The following is a 7,794-nucleotide window of genomic DNA, read 5'->3' on the forward strand; positions in this document are numbered from 1 at the left end:
TAAATGTCTTGTCTTGTTTTAAATCCTTTGCTTTTTATTTATTTATTTATTTATTTATTTATCAACGTTTATTTATTTTTTTTGGGACAGAGAGAGACAGAGAATCGGAAACAGGCTCCAGGCTCTGAGCCATCAGCCCAGAGCCCGACGCGGGGCTCGAACTCCCGGACCGCGAGATCGTGACCTGGCTGAAGTCGGACGCTTAACCGACTGCGCCACCCAGGCGCCCCTATTTATTTATTTTTTTAAGTAGCTTAACGTGTTACCCAACTAATGAATCCTGGTAGAGGGAAAGACCCGGAATCTTGAAGAGATGAGCCATCACTGGTATGAAAATGACTGAAAGTGTGGTTTGGTAGCCGCATCGGGACTCAGGTCCCCACGAGGGTGTGAAATGATGCACAAGAGGGAGTCTGGGCCTGAGCAGTCAGGACAAATGTCCGTCAAACCTGGAATCTTAAACTCAGTCCCCTGGGAACCTGGAAGCCAAAGAGTTTCTTCCTAAAACCTCTCCTCCTGGGGCACCTGGGTGGCTCAGTTGGTGAAGCGTCTGAGTCTTGATTTCGGCTCGGGTCATGATCTCACGGTTCACGGGCTCGAGCCCCACGTCGGGCTCCATGCCGACAGTGTGGAGCCTGCTTGGGATTCTCTCTCTCTTCTCCCTCTGTCCCTCCCCTGCTCTCACTCTCTCACAATAAATAAATAAACTTAAAAAACCAAAAACCTCCCCTCTTGACAATCCAACACTCAAGATCCTGCAGCATGAAGAGGGGAAGGAAGGTGGAAGGGGATGGGGAAGGGTCGCATGCCGGATGGATCTTTTTGATCCCTTTGGAACGAGGCTCCAGTGGCCCTGGGCTGAGGTTCTCATAGTCTGCAGAAGCAGCTGCAAATCCAGACAAGAGCCCTGGAAGAAACATCTCTGGATTTTGGAGCACTGCCCACCCCTGCAGCCGTCTCCTCTCAGCTCCTGTCTCCCAAGAACAACCGGCTGCTTCTTTGCGGGATGGGGAAGAACGGGGTAAGTGGAACCGAGTGGACGTTGTGTGGTGGAAAAGGGCGTGGCCTGCCCGAGACCCTTGTAAATGCTTCTTGGAGCTGTAGGCAAGGGTGAGTCCGCTACGTTAGTGGCAACGGGGATAATTAAAATTTCCTAGATTCTGGACACCAGACCTGCTCTGTCTGTCTCAGGAAAGCAAAGGACCACCCTTATCTAAAGGGGGCCAAGTCCAGCCAGGGAGAAAGCTAGAGCCAAGGCATGTTATTTGCCTGACAGGTGTGTGTTAGCCAGAAGCTGTTCCACAGCTACCATTCCCTCCAGGACCCTACCTCCCCATCTGCTGGCTAAACCGCCTTTTAATTTTTTTATGTTTTTTTTTTTTAATTTTTTTTTCAAGGTTTATTTATTTTTGGGACAGAGAGAGACAGAGCATGAACGGGGGAGGGGCAGAGAGAGAGGGAGATACAGAATCAGAAACAGGCTCCAGGCTCCGAGCCATCAGCCCAGAGCCTGACGCGGGGCTCGAACTCACAGACCGCGAGATTGTGACCTGGCTGAAGTCGGACGCTTAACCGACTGCGCCACCCAGGCGCCCCTATGTTTTTTTTTTTTTAAAGTTTATTTATTCATTTTGAGAGTAGGGGGAGAGACAGAGAGAGAGAGAGAGAGAGAGAGAGAGAATCCCAAGCAGGCTCCATGCTGCCGGCACAGAGCCCGACACGGGGCTCGAACTCACGAACCGCGAGATCACGACCTGAGCTGAAATCAAGAAGTCAGACGCTTAACCGACCGAGCCACCCAGGCGTCCCAAACTGCCTTTTAATAGCAACAGTGCTAAAGTTTCCTTCACACGTGTAGGTTTTCATGAAAACCCAACAAGGTCTGGGGAATGAAAGGAGTTTTGATTTAAATTCCCTGCCAGCTGTTACGAGATTTTCAACACATTCCTGACCGGTGCCTTTGACATCCAAGTACAGGGACACTGTGCTGATTATGGGGCCTGATTTCTATTCTGAGAGAAACTGTTAATTCCTTCTGTTTCTTCCAGTACTTTTCCATTCCTGCACCAATTACCAGAGGCCAGCTTGCCCCTACTATCACACAGAAGCACTGGCCCAGTTGTGATCACCATAAAGAATTCACAATTTTTTCTGAGAATAAAACCCCGCTGGTATTTTTGTGAACGGTTTTTACGGCTGTCATGGCGGTGGCTTTGTTCGCAAAGGTGGTAGTGGCGATTCGATTGTTAAATAGTGGCCGGCGGAGTGAGCAAGAACAACGCGGCGTGAACCGTGCTACCGGAGGGCCAGGGAGGGGGGGTGGTGGCGACAAGACGGCGGCAGAGGAAATGCTGCGACTGAAGAGGGGCGTTGGCACAGGTGGTGACGGTGGGGGCACGTGGGGGAGATGGCCCTGGCAATGACGGTGGCAGGGGGAGGGGTATCGGTTGTGTTAACGGACATGGCGGCAGCTGTGGGGGAGATTGCACGGCAGGAACGATGTGAGACCTTGGCCCTGAGAGCCGGAGGCTGACGATGGAGCCAGTTTGTTGGTGCAAGTGATGGTCGGTCACGAATGCAGAGACGGTGGCAAGTGTAGCAGTGGGGAGACACATAGGTGGTGATAGAGAAATGTACGTGAAATATACACACGTCTATAAGCCTGTGTGTGCCCGTCCGTGCGCACACACATGCATATAATGTTTCTCACACAGTTTTGTTCACCAAACTGTTTTAAGACTTCTCTTCTCAGGGGTGCCTGGGTGGCTCAGTCGGTGAAGCGTCCAGCTCTTGATTTCGGCTCAGGTCATGATCTCGTGGTTCATGAGTTCGAGCCCTGCATCTGGCTCCATACTCCCGACAACGCAGAGCCTGCTTGGGATTCTCAATCTCTCTCTCTCTCTCTGCCCCTCTCTTGCTCTCTCTCTCTCAAAATAAATAAATAAGCTTAAAAAAAAAAAAGATTCCTTCTCAGCCAAACTAAAACCAGAGCAAAGAGCAGCTCGTCTTTCCTCAGAAAGACATTTCCCTGCATTAATTCATAAAAAAACAAAACATGTGACAAAACCACCCCAAACCCTGGATGCATCGTTGGCCAGAAGAGCTAACAAGCTAGTGTTTGTCAGGTACCATCTGTAGTGATGGACTTCCAGCCAGAGCCATTTTTTTCCTCAAAGATCTTGCAGAAAGAGTGGTAGGGAGGGAGAAGAGACTGTCCTAGGCACGAAGATGGAGGGAATTGTGTTGGAGATCCCAAGGCTACGCCTAGGTTCAGCGATTGACTGAAAAGACCCGCAGACTCAGCAAACAGTTGTACTTCCTTTTCCTTTCCTTTCCTTTCCTTTCCTTTCCTTTCCTTTCCTTTCCTTTCCTTTCCTTTCCTTTCCTTTCCTTTCCTTCCCTTCCCTTCCGTTCCCTTTTCTTTCTTTCTTTCTTTCTTTCTTTCTTTCTTTCTTTCTTTCTTTCTTTCTTTCTTTCTTTCTTTCTTTCTCTTTCCTTCCTTTCTTCTTTCTTTTCTTTTCTTTTCTTTTCTTTTCTTTTCTTTTCTTTTCTTTTCTTTTCTTTTCTTTTCTTTTCTTTTCTTTTCTTTTCTTGCCAAATGATCCTTTACTGGAATATTTTCCTTCACTAGCTGAGCATTCCACGGCACCACTACTGATGTCATCTGTGATGTCATGAGGGGGGCGGCCATCAACGTTGCAGCCCACAGACTGGGCGGTGCCCCGGAACTCTTTAATGTTTCCAGAGAGTTCCCTGGCTAAAGATCAGTGCTGCCTCTGTTGGGCAATGTTGACAATCTCATCAAAAGCAGTATTTCCACTGCGCTTAATGTTTTTCTGCTTCTTTCTGTCTCTCGGCGGTAACTTGAGGGCTTTGATAAACAGGGCAGAGGCGGAAGGCACCACTTCAATCCAAGCCGGCCTGTGCTGAATGGTCAGTTTCACCGTAATCCTCAGACCCTCCCAATCGCCGGTTGCCTTGGCGATGTCATCACCAACCTTTTTTGGAGACAGAACCAGTGAGCCGATCGATCTTCAGAGCCAGGGCAGACGCAGCACCTACTTCACCACCAGTGCACGTCAGGTAAACAACTTTGATTTCATCGGGGTCGAACTCAGGTGGCATGGTGGAGGCGGCTGGTGTCGGATGAACCCAGATTCTGGACGACCGAAGACAGTTGCACCTTCACCTCCTCCAAGCCGAAGGCCAAAAGTGTACTCCCGTCGAAGATTTATTACAGTGAAAGGATACAACGCAAAACTGGCCAAAAAAAGAGAAAGCGCACGGTGCAAAGTCAAAAGGAAAATCCCTTGCAAGCCTCCAAGAGCCCTTTCCCAGTGGGGAGGCACAAGACATGCTTAATTTCTCCAGAGACAAGTAGGAGGCATGTGACAACACGTGAGAAGTGCTGTCTTCCACGGACGCTCATTGGAAGTTCAGTGACCAACGTTGGTCACACAGGCATCCTCTGCCCGGCACATCCCGGAATTCCAGACTCCCAGAAAGAAAGCAGGTGTTCAGCATAAACCCAGTTCCTGTACAAACCAGTAAGGTACAATGAGCCATTTTTTCCTTTCTGGAAAGTTTCATATCCACGTAGAGACTGTTTACCAGCTATGTTCCAAGACACCAACGGAGGGTCAACTTTGCAAGCTATGTTTCTACAGATAGCATCTCATCTTTTCCGCATAGGAGTCCGTACAAGAGAGAAGCTGGTGGCAATGGCTGAGAACCGGCCTCAGACACAGAAGATTTGTCTCAAAAACCTCATAAGCTCTTTGCAGGCAAAAGTGCAGGTGCGGCAACACTGACCTTGACCTCATTGGGTTCCTGGATAATTCCAAAGCCCCGGGGATACCTTATCTTTAGTCCAGGCAAGGACCTTCGCCGGTATCACTTTATATTTTTCCCTCAGCTCTGATTCACTTCTCCTCTCACTCCAACTCCCCCCACCAGCAGCTCCATACAGAAATGTGCCCGGAAGACGTCCGTAGTAAATCCACGCACCTGAACCTCTTTATCTGTAAAATGGATATTATAACACCTGCCTTGCTGGCCTCATTTTGGTTTTGAAAAGGAAAAAGAACAACAAAAAAAGATGCCTTAAAAACACCCATCAGAAGCACCATGTAAGTATCAGCTACATTATTCATTGTGATTGCTTTTCGGCCAAAAGTCGCTTCTAACATATTTGTTTTAGGTTTCTGTGCCGTCTTTTTCATCCCTCCTGACAAATATTGGAGCAGGAATGCTGGGTCCTCCTCTGTTGTGAGTTAAACTGTACCACTCAGAAAAGACAGACTCAACTCCCAGCCCTGGTACTTGTGAACGTGACCTTATTTGGAAATGAATACTTTCTGCGCAGATGTAAAAAAGATCAAATGAGATCATGCTGGATTGGGATGTGCCCGATTCTGATGACTGATGTCCCCCTAACAGAGGAAATTCGGACAAAGAGGAGACACGCAGGGACAAAGTCACGGACGTTGGAGGAAGAGATCGAAGCGATGTATCGACAAGTCAAGGAACACCAGTGATCGCCAGCAACCACCAGAAGAGAGGAAGAGGAAGGAAAGATCCTCCCCCAGAGCCTTTGGAGAGAATGTAGCCTTCCCCAGATCTTGAGTTTAGACGTCTAACCTCCAAACTGTGAAAGAGTAAGTGTCTGTTGTCTTAAGCCTCCCCGTCTGTGTTAGTATGTTTCAGCCGTCCTAGAAACTCACAATTCATTGCCAGCCCCACCACCGTATCACTTAGTAGCTTTGGCCAAGATGCTTCAACAGGCCTTTGTATGCTATGCTCCAGCGGTCAGTCAGAGCACATAGTAGCCTTGAGCCTGTGGGTTGTGGAAGTAGCGAGACCTGAGCCATACCTCAGGAAACACCAAGGGAGCCATCCTAAGGGTGCCCGTAAATGTGGCTGCAGTGTTATACTCCTGGGTTTATGAGTGAGAAAACCAAGGCTGCAGGTGATAAAATGCCTCAGCCCTGGTTACACAGTAAGTTAGTGGCAGAGCCCAGGGGAGAGCGTGGGCCTTTGGCCTCTCGGTCCAGGCCCTCTCCCTCTCCTTCATATGCAGGATGCCCTTTTCTGTTTGACCCACGGCATCAGAAGGAAGCAAAGAATAAGGAAGGCAAAACAACCTGTTAACGTTCTGGAGCAAAGGAGCCTGCTGCGTGGTGCGTGATGTATAGGAGCTTTCGGTGGCAATAAATCATCTCTCTCTGTGTCAGCATCAGAGATGAAGGGCGGGAGGTGTTTTCAGCGGTCAGATTGGTTGGTTCGCTGTGGTTCAAGACCAGACACCGCTCTCCCATTAATTTCAACACGAACTCAGTTCGGAGGGATTGATGACCAAGCAGTACAAAGAGTGATTTGAGTTACAGCTCGGCCTGGTCGTGTTCGGGAGGCAAGGGCAGGATGTTTCATTTTCCAGAATGCTGACTTTCTCTTTAACTCTCCTTCCCTAAAAACATAAATAAAGGTGAGACATTGAAAAACGATCCTGAGTTTCCTGGTGCTTGAATCCCACTTGTAATTTAAAGAATAAAAACACTGGGGCGCCCGGGTGGCTCAGTCGGTTAGCATCCAACTTCGGCTCAGGTCATGATCTCACGGTCCGTGAGTTCGAGCCCCGCGTCGGGCCCTGTGCCGACAGCTCAGAGCCTGGAGCCTGCTTCGGATGCTGTGTCTCCCTCTCTCTCTCTGCCCCTCCCCTGCTCATGCTTTGTCTCTCTCTTCCAAAAAAATAAATAAATAAAAACATTAAAAAAAATTTTAAAGAATAAAAACAGAACAGTCAGAGAAGATAACCTGAGAAGGTCTGCAAAGATAGAGCTCTGGATCAGGAGGTGAGGGTTCTGCCGTGCCCCCAACTCACCAATGGATTCTGGAAGCCACTTCCACAGCCTGGAAGCGTTTCCTAACCTATAATATGACAGTGGCAGAATCCGTGATCCAGCTGAGGGGTTCTGGTGTCACACGTTCTCTGGGTACATATCCTGACTCCATTGCTTACCAGCTCTATAACCTTGAGCCAACACTCAGTCTCTCCGTGCCTCAGCTTCCTCATCTATAAAACAGGGATAATAGTAAAGTCTATTCCATGAGGCTTATTTGGGAATTTAAGAAAGTAGCCTTTGTGATGTTCTTAGAACAGTACCTGCAGCACTGCAATACCTTATGTGTCTGTTTAATGTAACAAGGGTGTGGACCAAGATGCTTTACAATGATTCTTTCTGCTTCTGCACTCAGAACTGGCTTCTGATTAGACACGTGGGGAAGAGAGGGAGGTGCCTGGGCACTGAGAATCTTGGGAAGGCTGAGGTCTTGAGAAGACTGAACTTGACCGGAAGAATACTGCATTTGAGGTGGGGGGCTTGTGACCTGGTCCCTGCTTTGCTGAGGACCCACGAGCATGGTCTCAAGCACATCTCCACATCTCATAAAATAGGAAATTAGGGGTGGACTGTCTTCGATGTTTTTTTCCCATTTTTTGAATTGATTTTTAAATTGGGAACCAACAACCAAACTACAGGTACCCAGGAAAAGAACTAACTTCCCAGGGATATGAGGGGGACGGGGTGTGGTTTTGAGGCCTAAAACGTGCCATTCACCCACTTTCCCCAGAGTTCCATGCTGAGAGCACACTTGCAAATGTAGTCAAGTGGAAAACCGTATATTCGGAAAACATTACTACTGGCCACACAAAGGCCTGGAACTTGAACAAGGTGTTGGTGAAAGCTGGACTGCAGGAAGAGATGTAGGCTTATGACTGAAGGGGGACTCCCTACC

General features: G+C 48.5%; 1 pseudogene; it reads right to left on the reverse strand.

Moving 5' to 3' along the window:
- Positions 1–2,295: 2,295 nt before the first annotated feature.
- LOC101092739 lies at positions 2,296–6,574 on the reverse strand (annotated as a pseudogene).
- Between the last annotated feature and the right edge of the window lie 1,220 nt (positions 6,575–7,794).

Source organism: Felis catus, chromosome F2 (assembly GCF_018350175.1).
Source record: "Felis catus isolate Fca126 chromosome F2, F.catus_Fca126_mat1.0, whole genome shotgun sequence".
NCBI classification, from domain to species: Eukaryota; Metazoa; Chordata; class Mammalia; order Carnivora; family Felidae; genus Felis; species Felis catus.